Source organism: Triticum urartu, chromosome 1 (genome assembly GCF_003073215.2).
Source record: "Triticum urartu cultivar G1812 chromosome 1, Tu2.1, whole genome shotgun sequence".
NCBI lineage: Eukaryota > Viridiplantae > Streptophyta > Magnoliopsida > Poales > Poaceae > Triticum > Triticum urartu.
Genome location: NC_053022.1, coordinates 574,646,173 through 574,652,833, shown reverse-complemented (window position 1 = coordinate 574,652,833; position 6,661 = coordinate 574,646,173). Strand labels below are relative to the sequence as shown.

Below are 6,661 nucleotides of genomic sequence, written 5' to 3'. Positions count from 1 at the left end.
CCCGTAGTTCTAGCATTATTGTAGGCGGAGTCCACCCATTCTTAAATTTTGTAACTTCAACTTACTTCAGTCCCATTTGAATTGACGATTTCTCGTAGATAACGATTGCACATGCATGGACCGACTTGCATTCTTGTGGCACGCATGCATACTACACTAGGTGAGAAACATGCAGGAAATGAATCATTGAACACCATTTGGGATTATACTTCTATAAAGGGGCGTCATTTCCAAGCAAGCGTTTGAGAAGCACCAGTAGTCTTCCTTCCCATTAGTCTTCCTCCATGTATCCAGCCGTGTCTCATATGGTCCTTTGGCTTTTGGTCATCTCCCTGCACCTGCATATTCTCCAATGTCATGCTGCCACGGACACCCTCTCGCTTAGCCAAGAACTAACCGGCCATGACAAACTTTTGTCTAGCAATGGCAGGTTTGCGCTTGGCTTCTTCCAAACTGCGAGCAAGTTCTCTGACAACACACCAAAATGGTACCTTGGGATTTGGTTCCACACGGTCCCCAAGTTTACATCCGTATGGGTCGCCAACGATGAAAATCCTATCGCCAACCTCTCATCGTGCAAGCTTGTGGTTTCCCATGATGGCAACCTTGTCGTCCTCCTAGAGGAGACCAACACGGCTTGGTCCACAAAAGCCAACACCACAACCAACAACACCGTCGCTGCTCTCCTCGACGATGGAAACCTTGTCCTACTTAGTGCATCCAATTCATCCAATGTCTTTTGGCAAAGCTTCGATTACCCCACCGATACTATTCTTCAAGGTGCGAAGATAGGCTGGAACAATTCCACCGGCTTAATCCGCCGCCTTGTCTCCAGGAAGAACACCATTGACCAAACTACCGGCATGTACTCGTGGGAGTTATCTGGCAATAATGGTGGTCATATTACCATTGTTTCTATGTTTAACTCGTCCCAACAATATTGGTCCAGTGGAGATTGGGGAGGCCGATACTTTGTCAACATCCCAGAGACCGTAGGATAGACCAGGCTCTCACTTGATTTCACCAGCAATGAAGAAGGTGCGTACATCCAGTATGCAATTGAGGATCCAACAGTGCTATCACGTGGTATAATGGACGTTTCCGGTCAAATAAAGGTGCTCGTGTGGTTCGAGGGATCACAAGATTGGCAAACCATCTACACTGCACCAAAATCTCAATGCGATGTCTATGCTTCATGTGGCCCTTTCACAGTCTGCAACGATGACCCATACCCATCCTGCAGCTGCTTGAGGGGCTACTCCATACGATCACCTCAAGACTGGGAGCTTGATGATCGAACAGGTGGATGTGCAAGAAATACTCCACTCTACTGCAGCGCCAACATTACTAGAGTCGGCAAGGCAGATAAGTTTTACCCTATGACTTCTGTCAAACTTCCTGTTGATGCCAGGAATGTTGGCACAGCCACCACCGCAGATGAATGCTCACTTGTGTGCTTGGGAAGCTACTCCTGCACCGCATATTCCTACGATCAAAGTGGCTGCTTCATTTGGCATGACAAACTGCTCAATATTCAGCAACAAGGTAACAATATTCTTCACCTTCGCCTGGCTGCAAAAGAAGTGCAAAGTAGTAATACCAATAGAAGGGGGCCAATCATTGGTGTTGCTATTGGTGCAAGTGTTGCCATTGTTGGTTTGATATTTCTATGGATGCTCTGGATGAGAAAAGGGAGGTGGCATGGTGATAATGTTCAGGGTGGCATGGGGATCATTGCATTCCGATATGCCGATTTACAGCATGCAACAAACAAATTTGAAGACAAGTTGGGGGCCGGAAGTTTTGGTTCAGTATTTAAGGGTTCTCTAACGGACTCGACAACCATAGCAGTGAAAAGGCTTGATGGGTTCCGCCAAGGAGAGAAGCAATTCAGGGCTGAGGTGAGCTCAACTGGGGTCATCCAGCATGTCAACTTGGTTAAACTGATTGGCTTTTGTTGTCAAGGTGATAAGAGGTTACTTGTCTATGAATACATGCCCAATGGCTCCCTGGATTCCCATCTCTTCCAAAGCAATGGCATGGTGTTGGATTGGACTAGAAGGTACCAAATAGCCCTTGGAATTGCTAGAGGATTATCCTTTTTGCATGCTAGTTGTCGGGACTGTATTATACATTGTGATATCAAACCGGAGAACATACTTCTAGATGGCTCTTTCACTCCTAAAGTCACGGACTTTGGGATGGGCAAACTTTTGCGAAGGGATTTCAGCCATGTTGTTACTACAATGAGGGGAACCATTGGATACCTTGCTCCTGAATGGATCAGTGGAACTCCTATCACACCAGAAGTTGATGTTTACAGCTATGGCATAGTTTTGTTAGAGATTATATCAGGCAACAGGAACTCGAGTAAGCAATCCTTCTGCCAAGATGGCGTCCATGAAGCATATTTTCCGGTGCGAGTTGCACACAGTCTTCTTGATGGAGATATTGCTACTTTGATAGATGCAAAGTTGTTGGGTGAAGTGAATCAGGAAGAGGTTGAAAGAGTTTGCAAAGTCGCATGCTGGTGTATTCAAGATGTTGAGTTTGGCCGGCCTACAATGAGTGAGGTGGTGCAGTTTCTCGAGTGTGTGTGTGAAGTTGAGACGCCTCCAATGCCAAGATTACTTCAAGCTATCGCGGGAGAGCCAAATTCAAGGATAATGTAATTGCTAGACTAGATTCTGGTTTAATCTCCTTATATGGTAGTGGCGCATGTTGCTTTATTTTCCTTTGTACAAGTCTTGTAATTTGGTTTCCCCAACTGGCTATAAAAGTTTTCTTGTTTTGTTGACAAATACGCAGATCTTGGTTAAATATGCCTTTTCATGACATCTCTTGGTTATAGTTTACATTTTGTTTCGTCTTTTAGTTTGATATATAAGCAAATCGCTACTATAGGTATTGGTGAATACTAGCTTCAGTAATCAATCAATACATTCGGGAGAGCGACTCAAATCTAAACACGCACCCACCCTTGAGCCCTGATTGACGTTGAGAGAATGGAGGGAGACGTGTCAGCAACACTATGACAAGAGTTTGCGGATCAAAGTTGGAATTTACGCTGATATTACCATCTTGGCCATCAGAGATGGCGAACCCGTTGATCGGAGGTGGCATTAACCACCCTAGATTTGTTGTAGAGACACTATTGTCTTGTTTTTTTTTAAAAAAAAACGGAGGAAAACCCCATGGCCTCTGTATCTCGACGATGCATGCAGCCACTTTATTTATTATTCACATGAGACCTTACAAAGTCATACAACAGTCAGACTAAAGCCACCGTCTAGGCAACATCTGTCGCTACTTTTATCCAGTTGATGAAGGGATGTTGATAGTCTGGGCCTAATATCAAAACAGACTTCGTAGCCAAACCTACCATCTAAGACCCGAGGTCCCAACCAGGACGCCTGCCGGGTATGGGGCACCCACCAGTCCGGCGCACTTCTCAACCAGGACGCTTGTCCGGTATGAGACCGCCGCAACCACCTGCCACCAATCCATCTTCAGTGTTGTACTGCTGCATCAACCTTGCCCGGTCCAGCTGCCGTCGACACCACCACGATGCCAGACAGCGCCACCTCCCTGCGCGAGTCCATCTTCGCGCATCAGACGTCGAGTCTTCACGGCGCCTTGCCGCCGAGATCCGTCGCCATCAATGTGTAAGCTGAAGCACCGCTCCACCAAAAGCCTTCCATTGGTCCCTCGGTCAGTGTACACCTTCACGAATGACGCCCCCAAGAGGGAAACGACACCATAGCGCCGCCGTCATCTGATATACTGATCTAGGGTTTCCCCCGGAGGTAGCATAGAGTGGCGTTGAACTTCTTCACGGCGATGCCTTCACAAAGGGAACGACGCAGATAGCGCCGCCACCGCCGACCTTGGCAGCTAGCCGAGAGCAGGTTTTCACATAGATCTATTCGAAGATCCTCCCTCAAGCATCTCGTGCACGGGCTGCCTCCATGTCTGCCGGGGACTGGACGAAAGGGATCCAGGCCGCCGCCGCCTGACCGGCAATGGCACCACCACGGTGCCTACAACCGGTGCCGTCGGGCCCACCACGCTCGCCTATACATGCACACCGGAACCGCCGGCCCGCCCAAGCCCATCTGGGCAAGACTAGATCGGCGATCTCGGCTGCCGCCACAGGGGCGACTCTGCCACGGGGAGGTTGCGCCTCCGCTGACGCCACCGTCACGCATGCCGTAGGGATCCCACCGCTCCTTGCCGCCGGATCTCCGTCGAACGATGCACCGCCGCCGCCCGAAAAAAACGTCACCACCGTGCGAGGGATAAGGCCCCGTCGCCGCCGTCATAGGCCAGGCTTCACCGATGAGACCTCAGGCAGCGACAGGACGGAGGAGGCGAGGGGAGGGGGCCTAGGGCCGGCGGCGTGGTCTCCTCGTGTCGCCTAGGGTTGGCGACGCGGGGGTGGGTGCAGGTCGTCTGGTTTAGTACTACAGAGATGTTAATTAACGATGTTGCTTGGAGACAAAGCTGCAATTTTATTATCGAGCTGACGTGTTTGTAAAATATTCAACGAGAGAGAGGGAGAGGGAGCAAGTTGAAGTTGCACATCATAGCCCTGCAAAAAAAAGAAGTTGCACATCATAGAGAAGTACTCCCTCCGATTTCTTTTTAGTCTGCATATGAAGTTTGGTCAAAGTCAAGCTTTGTAAAGTTTGACTAACTTTATATTGAAAAATATCGACATTTCAATATGAAACCAATATTATCAGATGCATGATGAAATGTATTTTCACACAATATGATTTTAGTATTGTAGATGCTCATATTTTTTTTATATAAATTTGGTCAAACTTTGTATAGTTTGACTTTAACCAAAATATATACACGGAGTAAAAAAACAGAGGGAGTACTGGCTGCGCAAACAGTGCCTACAGGGGTATATGCAGCAATCAAGCAAATGATGGGTAGGAAGTAGGAATCTATATAGATGCGTGGTTGTGCTTTTTATTTATTCTGAAGAAGGCTTTTGCCCCGCTTTATATATAAAGCAACGAACCATAGTAATTCGATACAAACAAACGCCATCACAACACACGCACACACCCAAGACAAGATGCATAGATGCTGATCGTAGCAACACCACCCTTAGCACTACAAGAGCAACCGAGGGCTCAACCAGGAACACGTCACCGCGAAGAAATGAGGTCGCATATGACGAACCGTGGGCTCTAAGACGGCGCCTTTAGGAAGGATCCGACACCGAAGCGCCGCCACTGCCCGATCCTAGGATCAGAGTTTCCCCTGGAGCAGCATGACGTCAATGAGAGCCGCGACGACGCCTTCAAGAAGGGAACGAGAGCTTTGCCGCTGCCGGTCCGTCCGAAGATAGAACAGATTTTCACCCCGACCAACACCCACTGCCACCGAACGCCACACCACGCCGCCCACACGGCCATGGTCACCAGGCAGCACCAAGCCACGGGCTCTGCCCATGAGCACCGCGCGACCACCACCAGGGCCGCCGCCCCGGTATCCAAGACCTAGACACCACCTCACCCGAGATCTGCCGCAACCCCAACCAAAGAGACGAGCAGAAAGGACATGCCTTTCGCACCCCTGGGCGCCTCCCAATGCCGAAACCCAATAGGTCGGCCAAATCTGGCCTCCACGGGCCCGTCTTGCAGCACCGGGCGTGAGACGAGCTCGGTCCTGCAGCACTATGTGCAAGATGAGGTCGCTCCTGCTGCACCATGCGCGAGACGAACTCGGTCCTGCTACACCATTTGCGAGACAAGCTCGGTCCTCCCGCACGCGCGAGACGTGTGATGGACCACACCTGGGAGAAGGACATCCCTTCCATGGAAGTAGCACCCGAACGACGAGGAAAGAGAGCGAAGGCCGTCACAAGTCACCTACACTCAAGCCGATGCCGGGACATGCCAGCCGCCGCCGCAGTCAACCTGCCAAGCTGCCATGGAGCCATCCATGGCCGGGGCAGCAGCCAGGCTCCTGCCCAACCCATGCCGCCCGGCGAGCTCGAAGATTCGGAGCCACCGGGCACGCACCCGCGCTTCCACCGCCACTGCGCCGCCACCCTGACTAGCCGAGATGGCCCCGGTCAAGGCAGCCGCCCGCAGCCCTAGCCGAACACAGCCCGCGCCGCCGCGAGGTCAGATCTGGCCGGGCCGCTTGCCGCCGTCCCCGACCCTTGGCTCGCACCACCACCGCCCACCTTGACCAGCGCCGCCCACGGCCCGCCCCGTCGGAGGTCAGATCTGGCTGACATGCGCCTCGCCAGCCGCCGTCCCCGACTCCAGCAGGCACATCTGCTGCGCCACAACCCGCCATGAGCAGGATCCGGTTGGGGTCGAGCCGGATCTCGCCGCCGCGGCCTTGACGGGGCACACGCCGCCCAGCAGCCCACCACGCGTCACCAGCAGTCGCCGCCATCGCCGGGACGGCCGCCAACGCCGCGCCGCCGTGCCCTACCCAGCGTCGCGCAAGCACCCGAGGAGGCTGCCCCGTGATACGTCTCCGTCGTATCTACTTTTCCAAACACTTTTGCCCTTGTTTTGGACTCTAACTTGTATGATTTGAATGGAACTAACCCGGACTGACGCTGTTTTCAGCAGAATTGCCATGATGTTGTTTTATGTGCAGAAAACAAAAGTTATCGGAATGACCT

General features: G+C 51.5%; 1 pseudogene; it reads left to right on the top strand.

Annotated features, from left to right (window-relative positions):
* Positions 1–284: 284 nt before the first annotated feature.
* On the top strand, positions 285–2,672 carry LOC125533221 (annotated as a pseudogene).
* The last annotated feature ends 3,989 nt before the right edge of the window (positions 2,673–6,661 follow it).